General features: G+C 33.3%; 1 protein-coding gene and 1 long non-coding RNA gene across 2 annotated transcripts in view; both read left to right on the plus strand.

Moving 5' to 3' along the window:
* Window positions 1–10083, plus strand: part of LOC134733087 (uncharacterized) — a 55290-nt gene extending 45207 nt beyond the window's left edge. The window contains exons 4-5 of the long non-coding RNA XR_010116650.1: window positions 5433–5588; window positions 9932–10083. This is a non-coding gene — a long non-coding RNA (uncharacterized lncRNA). The remainder of the gene's footprint in view (window positions 1–5432; window positions 5589–9931) is intronic.
* Window positions 1–18646, plus strand: part of NAALADL2 (N-acetylated alpha-linked acidic dipeptidase like 2) — a 955512-nt gene that overhangs the window by 313360 nt on the left and 623506 nt on the right. The window lies entirely within an intron of this gene.

Below are 18646 nucleotides of genomic sequence, written 5' to 3' on the forward strand. Positions count from 1 at the left end.
GCTGTAAGCACCTACAAAATAATCTAAAAGCAACAATTATTTTCTAGTGTCATGGGTATTGTCTATTAATAGGCTGTGAATAAATTAAAAGCTATATTGAAATATATCCTGTGCTAGCTACAATGTAAGAGCTGTTTTGGAGCATGGATTCAGGAGCCAGATTGCCTACATTCAATTAGTGTTCTCACTACTCAGGTTCATAGCATTTCTTCCATAGACAAGTCATTTAACCATTCAGCTCCTCAATTGTTTAAGATAATACAGTTTGATGTCACAATAGGTTATTAGGAAGATTAGGGGAGTTAATCTAGGTAAAGTACTTTGGAACATTATTTAATACAAGGTAAGTGCTTTGTTGGTGTTAATTATTATAATTATTATTTTAATAGAAGAAAAGCCATCTACTATATATGTGCATTTAATAAGAAAAAAGTATACATATAATTTTGAATCATCATTTCTTTCATTTATCCCAAGTGTACATTTTTATACTCATTATCTTTAATCAATGACAGATAAAATGATCTTGAGTAAACTGGTCAATTGTGTATTTATGTGTAGCACAATTGAGATTGCTTCCAAGTTGAATTAGTGGTCAAGGGTAGAATTCCTTGGAATGATTACGTGAGTTTATTATAGCTCGAGTGCAGTTTTCCTTTCCTCTGAAGACAGCCAGGACACTCACAAGAAATGTTAATGCTGGAAAAACAGTGCTTTAAATCAGTGATCCTTAAACTTTAATATACATCTGAATGATCTAGAGGGCTGGTAGAAACACACATTTCTAGTCTGCATCCCCACAGTACCTGATTCAGTAGGACTAGGGAGAAGCCCGAGAATCTGCATTTCTGTAAAGTTTAAACTAATGATGCTGCTGGTCCAGGGGTTATACTTTGAGGACCAGTGCTTTAAATCTTTAAGCTATAGAAGAAGCAATTTGGAAGAGATAGAAATGTTTTAGAATTTTTTGTCTTCAAATAACGTTGAATTAGGCTAGCTCTACAAAAATATCAAGACTATAGATTGAATAGCAGATTGGCTATTGTGATTGAAAGGCTGATTTTAAATGTCACTTGATTAAGTGATTGAAAAGAATTGTGAATTTTTACAGACACTCTTCACCAGTGTTTAACCAAACTATTCTTTTGCCTAGAAATGTCTACCCTCCATGGTTTTCTAACCAAGCTCACTCTCTAAGAATTATTTTTAATATTACATTTTTCTTGAGAGCTTTCTAGGATCCATGAGAAGTTATTTTACTTCCCTGACTGCTCTTAACACAAAATATACTTCCATTGATAAATCTTCCAAGTTGTAGTTCGATTTGTTAATTTGCACTTGAGTTCCTGCTATACAGTGTGACCTCTTGTCTTTGTAATTCCAACAGCTAGCTCAGTGCCAGGAAGATAAAAGTCACTAAATAAATATTAGGTGAATGAATATCTAAGTAAATAAATGATTCCTAGTGAGCTATGATTAAACTGACCTTTGTTAGAGACAGGAGAGAGAGGGAGAAAAAATAATGCCTATCAGAGTGCTCTTTATTAAGACCACTATGGACTATAATTTACTTAAGAAATGTCATTTCACATCAATGAGATTCTCAAGAAGGAACAAGTAGCCTATGGAATTTTACTGGTGTTTCTTAGAAATTCAAGATACTTGCTTATTTTCTTTCTTTATAATATGAATATTTTTCTAGTGTTCCTGGGTTCCTGGAAACCTTTAGTTTGAAAGTTGGACTTATAAAACTTTATAGTTATTTGTAGGTTCCATAGACATGGGTTACTTCTAGAGAGACTTGATCTTAGCTACTGTCACTATTATAAGGATTTTGAGAGGATTGCTGGCATTTTAAACTATATAAATTACATTTTTATTTTTATATTTATCATGGTTTATTTTGTTGCATTTCAATTACTTTATCAGCTACTTTAGCTTGATTTATATGGGTTCAGAATCTCAAGTAACACATTTCAGATTAAGCTGAGATTTGAAAAACTATTTCTGACAATCATTATGTCACACAGTATCGGTATGCATAGATTTTTGTTTGCCTTTAGGCACATTCACTGACAGCACTAACTCAGATTTTAAGCACATTTCAATTTCTGTAATTGTGTTGATGGTTCAGAACAGCTTTTTGAGGCTCATTTAGCAGGCCATAAGGTGTTTAAACAAAATAGGGGCTGATGGGGAACTAGAAAAAGGTAGTTGTAACCAAAAAATGAAAATATTTAGCCTGTACTTTAACATGCACTGAATATATTAGAGTATATTGATTTAGATAACTGAATTTGGTTGAATTATGATTACGTTCTGAGTATGTATTTGGCAATTGAAAATTTAAATTTATTTAAATAAAAAAGTCAGAACAAAAATAATATCAATTGTCCTTTCTCTTAACATATAAAAATGCCTAATACAATTACACATTGATCATTTTAATGTGATATAACATAGTTGGAGGGAGACAATACTATTCATGTTATAACTGTAAACCCAACACCACCTTTACATTGTTCTAAGTATTATCTGTTACTATTACAGAATTCCAGTAAAAGTGGGCACACAATTTGTAAGAGAATTTTCAGGGCTTAATCATTGCTAGTGAAGTCAAGACTGAAATCAAGATAATGAAATCAAGAATGAAGTGATCCTTCTGGGAAAGTTCACAGTTCAACTCCCACATACTGTTTCTCTCTATTAGTAAATGACAGACTGCAAATGGGAAGGAGATGGAAATTTTACATGCACACAATTCATGAAATGAGAAAGAGGACTTACAAATTTATTCCAGCCATCATTAATTATTATCATAATCATCATAAATATCATTAGTTATTTTAATTATAATGTATAATATAATTATCAGTGTTATTATTATTCCTAAAGTGTATAGTTTGTTATGTTGCTGGCACTTCTCTAAATGCTTTAGTCCTTACAATGGATCTATGAGAAACATGCAATTATTATCTTCATTTTATTTACAGATAAGCAATCTGAATTGTAATGAGGTTAAATCATTTGCCCAAAGTCACACAGGTAATAGATTGAGCTGAATTTGATTTTAGGCCATTGAGCTCTAAAGTTTTGTTAATAACTATGCTATATAGCTGTGTGTGTGGTTGAGGCAGCTCCATCTCCATCTTGATGCATGTCCAAGCTAACACTTCTACTGTGTTTCACACCTATGACATTTAGAGGCACCCATGTATTTTTAAGACCTTTGTCTGTTAGCGTTTTGGTGAGGGATATGGGAGGGCGTTAGACCAAAATATTAAATGTATCTCCCTGTAATCTAGATCTATTTATCCTAGTTTTCCCACACGGTGTAGTATCAAACCCCCCAAAATCATATATTTGAAAGTAGCTAACTTCATATCCCTTGATTCTTTTTTTAATTTCTAGTTTTTTATGTTGACAAATTATAATCATATATATTTATGTGGTACAAAGTGATGTTATGATACATGAATACATGCAGAGAGTGTATAATGACTGAATCAAGCTAATTAATGTATCCATCATCTCAAATACTTATCATTTATTCCTCCTGTGTAACTGAAACTTTGCACCCTTTGATTGACATCTCCCAATTCTTCCCTGCCCCTAAATTCCGGTAACCACCGTTGTATGATTTGCTTCTATGAGTTTAATAGTTTTACATTTCACATGTAAGTGAGAACTTGTGGTATTTGTCTTTCTGTACCTGGCTTATTTCAGTTAGCATGTCTTCCAGGTTCATCCACGTTGTTGTGAATGACGACATATGTTTCTTATTTATGGCTGAATAGTATTCCATTGGCATATATATATATATATATATATATACACACATACACATATATACATATACATATATATGTATATATAAGTTCCAACAAACCCAATTCTAGGTATATATCCAAATGAAATTAAAAAAATATATATATTCACTATTATGAATAATGCTACACTGACATGAACATGAACATGAAAATGATGATATCTCTTTGAGACACTGCTTTTATTTCATTTGGATATATACCTAGAATTGGGTTTGTTGGAACATATGATCATTGTATTTTTAACTTTTTGAGGGATCTCCACACTCTTTTCCATAATAGCTGTACCGATTTACATTCCCATCAAAAATGTACAAGGGTTCCTTTTCTCCACATCCTCACCAACACTTATCTTTTGTCTTTCTGATAATAACCATTCTGACAGTCATGAGGGGATATCTCATTGTAGTTTTAATTTGTGTTTCCCTGATGATTAGTCACATTGATCATTTTTTCGCGTATCTGTTGGCCATCAGTATGTCTTCTTTGGAAAAATATCTATTCAAGTTCCTTGCTCATTTTTAAGTTATGCTATTTGTTTTCCTGCTGTTGAATTGTTTAACTTTCTTATATATTTTGGATACTAGATCTTTACCAAATGTATGGCTTGAAAATAGTTTCTCCTAATTCATATATCTTTTCTCTATTAATTGTTTCTTTTTTGTGCAAAACTGTTTTTTGTTTATTTGTTTTTGTTTTTTTTTTGACACAGGGTCTCTCTCTGTCACCCAGGCTGGAATGCAGTGGCATGATCATAGCTCGCTGCAACCTTGTTCTCCTGGGCTCAAGCAGCCCTTCCAACTCAGCTTCCTGAGTAGCTGAGACTATAAGTCCGTGACACCATAGCCAGTTTTTTTTTTTTTTTCTTTTTTTTTTTTTTTTTTTTGTAGAGATATGGTCTTGCTATGTTGCCCTGGCAGGTCTCAAACTTTTGACCTCAACTGACCCTCCTGCCTCAGCCTCCCAAAGTGCTAGGATTACAGGGGTGAGCCAATGCACCTACCAGAAGGGTTTTTTGTGTTTGTTTTTTATTTTGTTTTAGTTTGGCCTAATACCATTTGTCTATTTTTGCTTTTGTTACCTGAACTTTTGGGGTCAAATACAAAAAAAAATTGCCTAGACCAATGTCATGTAGCTTTTCCTCTCTATTTCCTTCTAGTATTTTTACAATTGCAAGGATCATATCCATATATTTTATCCATTTTTAGTGGATTTTTTAATATGATGTGAGATTCTGTTTTAGTTACTATAGCTTTGTAATATAGCTTGAAGTGAGGTTGTGTAATGCCTCCAGCTTTGTACCTTTTGCACAAGATTGGACTATTTGGGAATTTTTTTGTGGTTCTATATGAACTTTAAAATTTCTTTTTCTATTTCCGTGAAATATGTCATTGGAATTTTGTTACAGATTGTATTGAATCTGTGGATTGCTTTGGGTATTATGAACATTTTAACTATCAATTCTTCCAATATGTTTTCTTCAATTTCCTTTATCAATGTTCTATAGTTTTCATTATACCAATCTTTTACCTCCTGGTTAGATTTATTCCTAAGTATTTTTTTTAATTATTATAAATGGAAATGTTTTCTTGATTTCTTTTTCAGATAGTTCATTGTTCGTGACTTTTATATCTTTCTCTTGCCTAATTGCTCTGACAAGGACTTCCAGTACTCTAGTGAATAGATGTAGTGAGAGTGGGCATCCTTGTCTGTTCTTGATCTTAGAAAAAAAGCTTTTAACTTTTCTCTGGTGAGTATAATGTTAGTTGTAGGCTTGTCTTATACGGCCTTTATTGTGTTGAGGTATATTCCTTCTATATCTAATTTGTTGAGAGTGTTTATCATAAAAGCATATTGAATTTTGTTAAATTCTTTTTCTGCATTTAATGAGATCATGTTTTTTGTCCTGCATTTGTTAACATGGTGTATCACATTTATAGGTTTGTGTATATTAAACCACCCTTGGATCCCGGTGATAAATTCCACGTGACTACAGTGAATGATCCTTTTAGTGTGCTGTAGAATTCAGCTTGTTAGGATTTTTTTGAGGACATCTGATCAATCATATGCCTTGATTTTTGTATTTTCTAAGCTAAGAAGCTTCCTATTTTGATAGAGTTTGAGTCCTATTATTTCTTACTTTGTTGACAGAGCATGAGGCCCAACATATATCAAACAACTATACTCTTTTCATTATATTTAAAAACAAACTTTATTTTAAAGTGCTGCTTTGGTTACTGTGTGGCCACCCTCAAAGTGAGAATATGTTTCCCTTTATATTTCAAGCCCTTCAGCTTTCTGCCTTCACACTATGTTGCCATCATAAGTATTATTGTTCAATTTTCTACCATGTTACTCTTCAAACATCAGTGTTTCCTGTACCATGATTGATGATGTCTCTCCATGTTCTTAGGAAGTTCCTTTGACGTCCTTTGCTCATAGTTGCCTGTGTGCCCCATTTCCTAAAATTTTCATTGTAGGATTGATGCCATCTGGAAGAATGGAGTTTGCATGAGAATGACTTTAATTCTGTTTGATTAATTCTCCTTTAGAGCCTCAAAATTTTTCCCTGTAATATCAAGCAAAGCTTGAGATGCAGATTGAGCATTGGGTTATCTAAGTAAATATAAGACAGGGATATTAAAAATAAGTTAAATCTACAAATAATGAACTAAATTCATTTTACCTAATTGTTTACCCTTTACTGCAGCTTTTAGCAGTGTTGTGACTATTTAGTACATTAATTAAATTTTAATTTTAACTATATTACTTTTTATCATGATCTCTTTCCTTCTCCAGAAGTACTGAGGGGTACTGAAATTTTGCCACCAAGATAAAGCAATAACATGAATTTGGAAAGTCCCATATATGTACAACTGTCCCTAAATAAGTGAAGATAATTAAAGGTACTTCCTCTTTGTAGTGCATTATAGATTTTTGTAGTTAATGCTTTGGAGTTTTAACCTGGAGTTTACTGCTAGTGTATAATAGAGAAAGTCTTAGCTTTGGAGCATTACTAATTTAGTTTGAATACTGACTGTCATTTACTAGCTATGTTCCCTTAGGCAAGTTACTGAACCTCTGATTCAACTTTTGAATTTTCTCTTGCACAAAGCAAGGATAACACCTTCATTGCCAAACTTATTCCAAAAACTAAATGAGATAATGCACATTAAGCACCATGTTTATCAAATAATTGCCCCACCACAAATAATAGTTTATTGTCATTTAAATTACTATATGATAGGTTGTGTATTTTGGTTGTTGTTTAGGGCTCTTGTTTCTTTTGCCTGTGAGCATTGTACAGATGAGAGATAGGAAAATTAATTGCTGCTTCTTGACTCTGGGAGTGATGTTTACTTTCTGAAACATAGCTATTGCCTGTGACATGCTATGCTGGGAAGATACTCTGATGCAAGGCAGAATGAAAACCTATAAAACAATTCAAAGCCCTATTAAATGGTGTACTTGGGATACCACATACAATTTTTTTCCATTCTGATAAATTAGGGTGACTACTTGATCTTATCTATACAGCTGAAGATGCATATATTCTATAACCTAGCAATTCTACTCCTAATCGTATGCCCTGAAGAGACTTGTCTACATACGCACAAGATGTATGCAAAAAATGTTCTTAACAGTGTAGCTTATAAAAGAAAAATGTAAATCACCCTAAATAGGTAAGTGGTAGTATATCCACACAATGATGAAGAAAATGTATGAAGTTGATTGGATAATTATCACAAATATAAATTGAATTTAAAAAAAAAACCTATTTAGAAGAAAGCATGCAGCATGATGTATTTATATAATGTTTTAAAATATGCAAAGCAGTATTTTATAGATATGTGGTATAGATATGTACATATGCATAAAAGCATAAATCCATGCATGGAGATAATTAATATTAAATCTAGAATAGTGGTTATCTTTGATGTGGAAGGAAGATTATGATCATGGCACTGGGAATGTCTTATTTCTTAAGGTAGTATTTTTTATATAATTATTGTGATGTAATTATATAAACTTTTTTATATAATTATTTTATATAATTATATAAGCCTTTTGTATCTCTAAAATATTTAATAAAATAATGTAGTTCAATATATCAATTATAAATAGCCAAAAAAAAGCCCTCAAAACTTGCAATTTTTTTCTGTTCTTATCTCTATTTTACTTTCATCATTCTCTTAAAATTTACATTTTCACATACATATTGCTTTTAATTTGAAAATGTTAACATTCTGTATTATATTTATTGGGTGAAATTTCAGTATCAAATTTTGGAAAAGTCATCCAGTATTCACTCCTAGTAACCTAACTTTATATCTTCCAACCTAATTGCTTAACAGCTGGAGGTGTCAGTCAGCAATATTAAATGGCATAACTTTGTAAGGCATCAGTTTAAATATTTGACCACTTGAATGATGTATGACATATTGTACATGTTGAAGAGATGAACTCAGGGAACTAAAATGAAGAAAATTACCTTATTTGTAGTGTCAGTCTTCATTATACAATAATCTTACATATTATCATTATAGATTCTGAGAGAATTCTCTTCCTCATGTGGCATTTCAGCTGCAACTTTGACCTTCACTTTGTCACAGAGGAATCCCAGGAACCAGTCAAGAACTGACTGCAAAACCTTCATCAGATGTTCTGACTCCTTCCTTACAATCATTTCTTATATTTCCCATGACTTAAAAACAATGATAGTTTGGCTAATTTAAAAATATAAAACATCTAATTTTAAAACAAATGCCCTCTTTTGTTTAAATCATTTTGAAAACAACCAAGATTATAAAGTAGCGACTGTCCATTGTTTTAAAATTTTGCTAAATCAACATGGCACATGGATACATATGTAACAAACCTGCACATTGTGCACGTGTACCCTAAAACCTAAAGTATAATAATAAAAAAAATAAATAAAAAAAATTTTACTTTATAGAAAGAGATAAAGAGATTTACACCTAAAGAGTTAAACTGTTTCTTTCTCAAATATAGCTTGCTTTTACTTTACTACCTTTGAATTTTAACATCAAGTGCAGAAAACTGTCTGGCAAAATGTTTTAATACTTACTTGATTTGTCACATTGTGGTGGTCATGTGACCTTTTTGTCACATTGTGAAATTCTTTGTACTGTTTATCCCTGAAGAACTGGTTTTCTTTCCCATCTCTCTTCCATCTCGGTAGGTGAGGTACATTACAGATTCTGTTCAAACTAATTAATGTCTCAAATTTGCCTTTCTCTAGTGCTCACAGCCCTGGTAGTTTTATTTCATGCAATAGGGAAAAAAATAATTTTCCTCAACTTGGGAAAGCAAATAATGTAATGCAAAAAGATTATCTTAACAATCCTTTAGTTCACTATTTCATTTTCTGTCTTTTATTTTATAATAATAAAATCAAATTCACAAAGCTAAGTGATTTCAGAGAGCCAGTATTTCTGGTAGATACCGCAATTGTCAAGGCCCTGATGACTGGATTGACCCTCTTCTAGGGGAGGGCTTCCTACATTTTACTGACAGCTGTTCATTCACTTATTCATTAGTTCATATATTTATTTGATCATTCATTAAGTTGATAAACACTTTATAAACATCTACCATGCTTCTTATAATTGTTGCCTTGCAGGAAGTAGCAGAAAGGGAATAATCATAGATACAAGTGAGTTCATGACTATAGGAAGTGCTGTAACAGAAGCATTGATAAAAAGGTTTAGTGACTCAAGGGTGTTTATGCCTATCTTTGTGGAGTCCGGCATTTACATTTATTTTATATTGCTTTTAGTTTGATGATGTTTTCCAACTTTTCATTTATTCAACCCCTAATATTGTAAGCTTTAGGTTTGAATCCCTGATTTCCTCAAGCTTTTATTTTTTGTTTCCACAAGTCTTTGATTATGGCCAACACACTGTAGATTGTAGAACAAAGTGCTTCCAAATGATTATTTTATTTTATATATATATATATATATATATATATATATATATATATCTCACCCGAAATACATAAAGACTAAAAATGTTTATTCTTTATTTGAAGACGCATCTATTTTTTTCAATTCTCTTTAAATATGCTGGGCAACTACAAGTAATTAATCTTGGTTTGACTATCCCATGAAGATATGTGAGAATGATCTCACCAGCAGAATATGGAACCACTCAGAAAGCATTGACTGCCTCCCATATTATGGGCCAAGCACCATTCTGGGCTCTAAGTGCAATGAAGTGACTATAAAAATGAGTGAACATGATCCTTGCCTACAAGGAGCAAATAAACACATTATTAATGTGAAGTGTAAGTGTTTTAATTGCACATACCCTCTTGTAATGCCAGCTCATTTCTTCTCCATTTTTCCTGCACACATTTTCCCTGGTTAATATGTATTTTTTCAGTGATCTGAGTTCATGAATATGCTCTTAGCCATTGTGGATTATTGCAACAAACTGATTCTAGGTGAGCAAGGCTCAATCCTCCACACGTCCAAAGCTCTTTTTATTCTGCAATACATGTTGTTGATTATGTTAACTCTTTTTCTGTCATTAATTTTGATAAAATGAGTATTCTGGTAGGCAGTTTTGACTCATAGTACCTGGCAGCAGTGATCGTGATGATGCTTGACCTATTACAAACAAAAGAAAAATACTATATAGATCTTAAAATACAAATTGTATTGTGCCTGACCTCATGTAGCACCTGCTCCTCAAGGTACCCAGACTGTAGGCTAAGTGGAGCAATCATCCCCTAATATTGCTCCCTACACCTGAGCTAGTATGACACCCCACCCCCGTGGGGGCCCAGATTCTTGGCCAAGCAGGGGAGTCATGACCTCTGGTGCCTGAGTTGATGTTATACACTTCCCCTTGAGGAATTGGAACCTTGGGCAGCTCATGTAGCTGAACCTTCTGAGGCCAAGCTAATGTAGTTCCCTATGTCCCAGGGAATCAGAGACATGACTGAGCTGTGCCATCTCATCCTCCAGGCCAAATAGCTGCAAAAATTCACCTTCCTGGACCTGGACTAGACCCTTGGAGTCCAAGCTACTGAGGTTCCCTGGCTCCCCAGGAAGCGGGGTCAACCCTGTACTGCTCCCTGCCAACTGGTGCCCAAGCCACAAATGTGTACCATTCCTTGGTACTTACTCCTATTGCACCTGGATTCATGGCCTAAACTCTTGCTGTGTCCTCCCATCTCAAGGTCCAAAGTCGCCATTGTGTGGTACCCCAATCCCCTGGGGCTTGAGTTGCTGCTGTGCCCTGTTAGCTCTGGGACCAGAACTGTAGCTATGCCCTGATCTCCAGAACCCAAGCCTTGAGATCACACTTTTTTCCCAAAGCCCTGTCAGTGCTGCACCCTTCCTCCCACAATCAAACTCACAGCTATATCCCTGCTCCCAAGGTCTGAGATGTGGGGATGAGCCTCAGAGTCACACACCCTGGTTTTGTTGGTGATAGATATCTACCCATGTCTTGGAGAGTGAATCTTCATCTCATGGTTTCAACATAATAAGGGCTATTTGTGAAAAATCCCACAGCTAACATCATAATTAATGGGGATAAACGGAAAGCTCTTCTATTTTTTTTTAAACAAGCTCGAATATTTTTATTTTTCAATAACAATTAAAAACAAACTAGATTCAACAGACATAAAATTACTCTGTCAAATTGCTGTAATCTTTCTAAATGTTCTCAATTGCTGTCTCAACATTTCTTTTTTTTCAATTTTTTAAAATTTATTGTTATTTACTTATTAATGTATTTTTTATTGTACTTTAAGTTTTAGGGTACATGTGCACAATGTGGAGGTTTGTTACATATGTATCCATATGCCATGTTGGTATGCTGCACCCATTAACTCATCATTTAGCATTAGGTGTATCTCCTAATGCTATACCTCCCCCCTCCCCCCACCCCACGACAGTCCCCAGAGTGTGATGTTCCCCTTCCTGTGTCCATGTGTTCTTGTTGTTCGATTCCCAACTATGAGTGAGAACATGCAGTGTTTGGTTTTTTCTCCTTGTGATAGTTTACTGAGAATGATGATTTCCAGTTTCATCCATGTCCCTGCAAAGGACATGAACTCATCATTTTTTATGGCTGCATAGTATTCCATGGTGTATATGTGCCACATTTTCTTAATCCAGTCTATCGTTGTTGGACATTTGGGTGGGTTCCAAGTCTTTGCTATTGTGAATATTGCTGCAATAAACATACATGTGCATGTGTCTTTATAGCAGCAGGATTTATAGTCCTTTGGGTATATACCCAGTAATGGGATGGCTGGGTCAAATGGTATTTCTAGTTCTAGATCCCTGAGGAATCACCACACTGACTTGCACAATGGTTGAACTAGTTTACAGTCCCACCAACAGTGTAAAAGTGTTCCTATTTCTCCACATCCTCTCCAGCACCTGTTGTTTCCTGACTTTTTAATGATGGCCTTCTATTAAGATCAAGTACCAAGCGAGGATGACCACTCTCACCACTTCTATTCACCACAGTACTAGAAGTACTAGCAAGAGCAATCAGATAAGAAGAGAAAATAATCTTCAAGTAGGAAAGAAATATGTAAAATTTTCTGTATTTACACATGACACAATCCCCTATATAGAAAGCCCCAAAGATTGTACAAAGAAACTTTTAGAACCAATAAATAAATTCAGTAAAGTTGCAGGATACAAAATCAATGTACACAAATCAGTAGCGTTCCCTACACAAATATTGACATAGTTGAAAAAGAAATCAAGGAAAAATTTTATATACAATCATCAAAAAAATAAAATAATAAGAATAAACCTAAGGAGGTAAAAGTTTCTTACACTGAAAACTACATAACATCAATGAAAGAAATTTAAGACAAGTAAATTGAGAGATATTCCATGTTCTTGGATCAGAGAAATCAGTATTGTTAAAGTGTGCTTACTATCCAAGACAATATACAGATTCAGTGCAATTCCTGTCAAGATAAGAATAACATTCTTCATGGAAATAGAAAACACATCCTCGAATTCACGTGGAACCATAAAAGATGTTGAATAGCTAAAGTAATTCTGAGAAAGAAAAACAGCATTTGGGACATTACAATTCTTGATTTAAAATTATACTACAAAACTATAGTAATCAAAGTGGTGTGAAACTGGAATATAAACAGACACAGGGAACAGAAAAAGACACAGTGAAACAAAATAGACAGTCCAGAAATAAACCCAATCATATATAGTGAACTTGCATGCCAAGTTTGACAAGGATGTCAAGAATGCACAGTGGAGAAAGGACAGTCTTTTCAATAAATGGTGATGGAGAAATTGGATCCTTATCTTACATCATACACAAAAATCAACTTAAAATGGATAAAAGACTTAAACGTAAGATCTGAAACCATCAAACTCCTGGAAGAGTACATAGGGAAAAAGCTCATTGACAGTGGCCTTGGCAATAATTTTTTTTTATATTACATGAAAACTTCAGACTACAGAAACAAAAATAATTAAATAGTACTACATCAAAGTAAAAATAATCTGTGTATAGCAAAGGAAACAATTAACAGAATGAAGCAACAACCTACAGATTTGGGTAAGGTATTTGGAAACCATATCTCTGTTAAGGGGTTAATATCAACATTTATAAAGAACTAACACAACTGAATATCAGAAAAAAATAACCCAATCAAAAATGGGCAAAGAACATGAAAGACAAGGAAAACATAAAATGGCCAGCAGGTAAATGAAAAGGTGCTTAGCATCATTAATTATCAGGGATATGCAAGTCAAAACCACATGATATATCAACTCACACCTGTTATGACGCCTGTTATCTAAAAGTCAAGAGATAATAAATGTTGGCAAGGGTGTGAAGAAAAGAGGACTCTTGATGGCAGTGTAGATTGGTGCGGTCATTATGGAAAACAATATGGTACCAGAAGTGAGGCAGTTACCAGGAGAAAATAAAAAGATGTAGGTCAGAGGATGAAAAGTAACCAATATGGGCCGGGCGCGTGGCTCACGCCTGTAATCCCAGCACTTTTGGAGGGAGGCGGGTGGATCACGAGGCCAAGAGATCGAGACGATCCTGGTTAACATGGTGAAACCCCGTCTCTACTAAAAATACAAAAAAAATTAGCCGGGTGTGGTGGCGGGCACCTGTAGTCCCAGCTACTCTGGAGGCTGAGGCAGGAGAATGGTGTGAACCCGGGAGGCGGAGCTTGCAGTGAGACGAGATCGCGCCACTGCACTCCAGCCTGGGAGACAGAGCCAGACTCCGTCTCAAAAAAAAAAAAAATAAAAGTAACCAATACGTAGAATGAACGAGTATAGAAATCAAATGTGTAACACAAGAACTGTGGTTAATAACATTGTACTGTATTTGGAATTTTTGTTATATGAGATGATTTTAGGGTCTCTTGCCACAAAAAAGGAGGGAGGGCTAACTATGTGAGATGATGAATATGTTAATTTGTTTCACTGTAGTAACCATTTTACTCTTTATATGTGTCCCCTAATAACATGTTGCATACCTTAAATATATAAATTATTTTTTTTAAATCTTTTTTTTTAATCTGAAATATTATAGCTGATTCAGGCACATTCAAATAGTTGAGGCAATAAAAACTGAATATAGTCAAGTAATCAGGAATTGGTAGAAGTGTTGAACTTTTATGGAGGGCATCACAAATTCATTGTAGAGCAGAGTTGGATCAATATTTGTATAAAGGGTAACATAGGATATACTGGTCATGGAAATGTTCTAATTTTGGAAAGAGGAGATTGGAGAGAACAGAGGGGCAGTTGTCAAAAATGACGTCAGGGATTTGTCTCCATGTGGTATCCACAATACTAACCCCAGAAATCACCCCCTGAATGATATTTTTGTGAGAAATATTTGATGGAAGCAGAGAGAAGGGAAGCTTAACTCTGTCAAGGATATTAGGAGAGGCTTTGCTGAGCGATAAAGTTTATTTGATCCCCAAACGATATAATGTAGGCATTTTGGTTTTATTTTATAGCAAGCATTATTTTGGGGAGATAATGTGTAAGGCTAAACCTTTTGTGTAACAATATTCTCATTGATGTCTTTAAGAAGTTTGTGGAAAACACAAAACTAATTAGATCACACTTAAAATCTTGAAGTAAGACACTTCTTATCTATTTGTAAGAAAATAATAGGTTTAAGAGTATCCCCATGGAAAGCTTCTCCAACAGTGATTTACTTTACATTATTGTATAATCAGTGATCTCCCAAATAAACACATTTGTTCTCGCCAAAATGAAATAATTTTAAGGTCCATTCTAAAAATGAAGACTGAAAGTGGCAGTTAGCTATATGATTGATTAATTTATTTGGGAATAAAACTTATTTGGGTTGTGCATGTTTTAATTTCCCTTTTATTATTCCTAAAATAGGTAAAACAAATATCAAACACTTTGGGCTTTACTGGAGTGTTCCTGGAAATTGTTGCAAGGGATGAACTTCAACTTGTGGCAAGACAAATTTCAGAGGAAAAATCTCAGAACTAACATATAGTTATTTATAAATGAAGTCAAACTAGTTTTCAAAGTAGTGTTTTACTATTGAACAAAACTCCACCTTTACCATCAGAAAAATAAACTTGCTGTCTTAGATTTTTAAGATTCAGTGCAGTGATTTTTAAAATAAAGTAAAATTCTTATGCTATGAATAGTATATGCTCTACCATTTCACTCATAAATCCATTTTGTCATATTAGTTTCATGGAAGGTTAGTTTTTACCTTTTCACATTTTAATAAATTACTACAAGTCTGTTTAATGTATTTGTGTCATCATTTTCTAGATTAGCAGCTAAAATTTGGTTCACAATGTGTAGAGCATTCATTAATTTGCCTCCTGAGTTTCAAATGGTTTGGCTCCCAAAGGTAGAAAATTGTTAATTAATTTTCTCAGTGGGAAAAATCCATTGCATGGATTTTAATTATGACAACACTCACTACTTTCAAATTGTTTCTGAATGATGGCTAACAACGATGTTAGCCAACTATATCTAGAAACCATTTCTGTTGGCTCCTGTCCAATGTATACTCATCAAATCAGTAGTTGTTTTATTTATTGAAATAATGCTTTGGTGAATGTATTGATAATTTTTAATGTTATCCAAGGCAATGTTGAAATCTAATGATTTTGATCAGTTTAAAATTTTAGGTATAGCCACAATATAATAAAAAAAACCCTGAACATTTTAGAGTTGAAATAGACCTTGGAAATTAACTGATTTATCCTTTTTTTTTCAGATACAAAATGAGGCTAAAATAGACCAAGAGACTTTTTCAAATTCATACACTTATCACTGGATTTGAAATAATAAAAGAATACTACTCTACTTAGATTGTTGATGTTTTCAAAGTCACCTGACTTTTGTAATCTTTATATTTTTGATCTACAAAATGTCAGGGATACTTATTTAAGCAAACGTGGTAGAACAGCAACAAAATCAAATGTCAGAAGCCCTACATAGATTCCAGATCTACCACTTATTAGTTGTGTGTTTTCTTCAAATTATTTACACTCTCTGAGCCTTGGTTTTCTTATTGTAAAATGGGGACCCATTAGCTCACAGAACTACTTTAGGTAGAAGATATAATGATAGATATGAAAGTATTAATTTTAGAGGGTTTACCTCAAGAAGAACACAACTATTCCTCTACATGGGCCCTTATGCATGCGAAATGGTCAGGAAGATGAAAAAAAACAGCCTTTCCAAAATTAGCCTACTTTCAGGCCATAAAATGGTCTCTGTGAATATCCTACATAGACATTTATTCATTACATACTGTTACGGCTCCCTTTTTATGAAATAGAGGCGGGATAAGAAATAACTTCACCTTTTTCTCTCTTCTCTGTCACAATATAGCCCTCCCTATCCTTACCCCATTCCATACCCCTCTACCTCTTTCAAACATTAGAGGCAAAGTCTCCAAATTACTTAATTAAAAAACAAACAAACAAACAAAAAACCTCCACTATTCACTGCTTTGTTTAGAGGAGTTTTAGTTCTTTTGCTATTTTATTAATATGCTACTTTGCATTTCAAAGTAGAACAGGTGTTTTTTTGGCTCTGTTTTTAGCAGATAGAAAAGCACTGGACATTAAGCAAAAGTTTATTTAGAATACAAAAGATTGGAAAAATATACAAAAACATTAGTTGCTATTTCACGAAACTTAATGTGACTAAACATAATACCATTAGGACTTTTAACAGACGAAAATAGATAATTTGTGTGCAAAGTGCTAGAAGCCCTTTCTTGCAGCATAGAAATTACATGTATATCTTCAAGTAACTGAAAAATATATCCAATATGTACGTGTGTTGGTGTGTGAAAACTGAAGTGCAGAATGTCATTGTAAAGAATTTTGTTAAAATATTGTGCCTAAAATTTAATACTTCATGTTATAGAAGCAGATGTTATATATATATATAATATATATATTTTATATATATTATATATATTGTATATACTATATATTATATATATTTTTTATATATAAATATATATATACATTTTTAATGCTATCATTTTCAAACTAAGACTTTTAATTAAATGATTTTTTACATCGGAACCAAAGTTAACAGGTTGAATGAAATTTTGCTTATGGCATCTGTTGCCATTTTTAGTAGGTGATTAGTCATTTTCTTTTTCCTGCAAGTATTTGACAGAAACTAAAACAGAGATGAATCATAGTTTCAAGCTGTTGCTCACCTCATCCCTACCAAAAAGGAGAGGCTGGAAATCATCCCAACAAATCTAAGAATTAAATTCTGAAAATCCCTTAGGGGGATTGACAGAAGTATTCAGCAATGTGAAAATTACAGCAATCAGTCACATCAACTTTTAATGAAAGGTAGGCTATATGGAAACATAGATATAAAGTATGAAGAAAAACCCAAGTGAAAATCTCTTTTCGAATATATAAAAACATAGTTGCCTCTATAAATACTGAGTTGTTATTGGGTCAACTTTTATAGAGGAGGAGTTCTTAATGATCAGGAGTTTATTATGCAGCTTAGATGGGGTATTTTTAAAATTCATGGCATTAATAATTATCGCTCAATTGATGTGTATTCACAATATCACTCTTGTATTAATATATGCATTTAAGAATCTTGTTTTGTTCAAGTTGTTAAGAATTTTTTTCTATTTAAGGAACCACATCCTTGTAATTCTGAATTAGTTATAATATTGAGTATCAAATCATTTAATAATGAAGTTTTTCCCCAAGAAATTTTAAATTTAAAATTATACAAGAGTCATGCCATTTTGTAAGAGTTAAATTTGGCTGGAGTCACCATTTAATCAATGTAGTATTATTCCCTTAATTATTGAGCTAAGTGGAACTTTAACTTAATTTTTAATTCTCTCTCTCTCTCTCTCTCCTCTAAGACTATATAATTCTTATAAATATGCATATGACCAGGTTAATTCCACATGGAACTATCATTTATGCCAGTAATGATAGTTTATTTGGATGATAATTGAAAGTGCAAGAGACTTTAATAATGTCTACTTTCCAATCACTTTTTAAATACATTTAAATATATTTTGGAGAACCTACTGTGTACCAAGTATTGCTCAGGGTGCTAGGGGGAGGGACAATGAATAAAACAATCCCCTGATTTTACAATACTTACACTCTAGTGGAAGAAGGGAGACAATAAGCAAATAAATGAGCTAGTATATCATATGTTGGATGATTAAATGTTATGAAAAAATAAGTTATGGAAAAACAGCCATCTTGAGATGGATCAGGTAGTGAGGAGGGGGTGCTGGATAATTGTTTA

The sequence above is a fragment of the Symphalangus syndactylus genome, chromosome 17, assembly GCF_028878055.3.
Source record: "Symphalangus syndactylus isolate Jambi chromosome 17, NHGRI_mSymSyn1-v2.1_pri, whole genome shotgun sequence".
NCBI lineage: Eukaryota > Metazoa > Chordata > Mammalia > Primates > Hylobatidae > Symphalangus > Symphalangus syndactylus.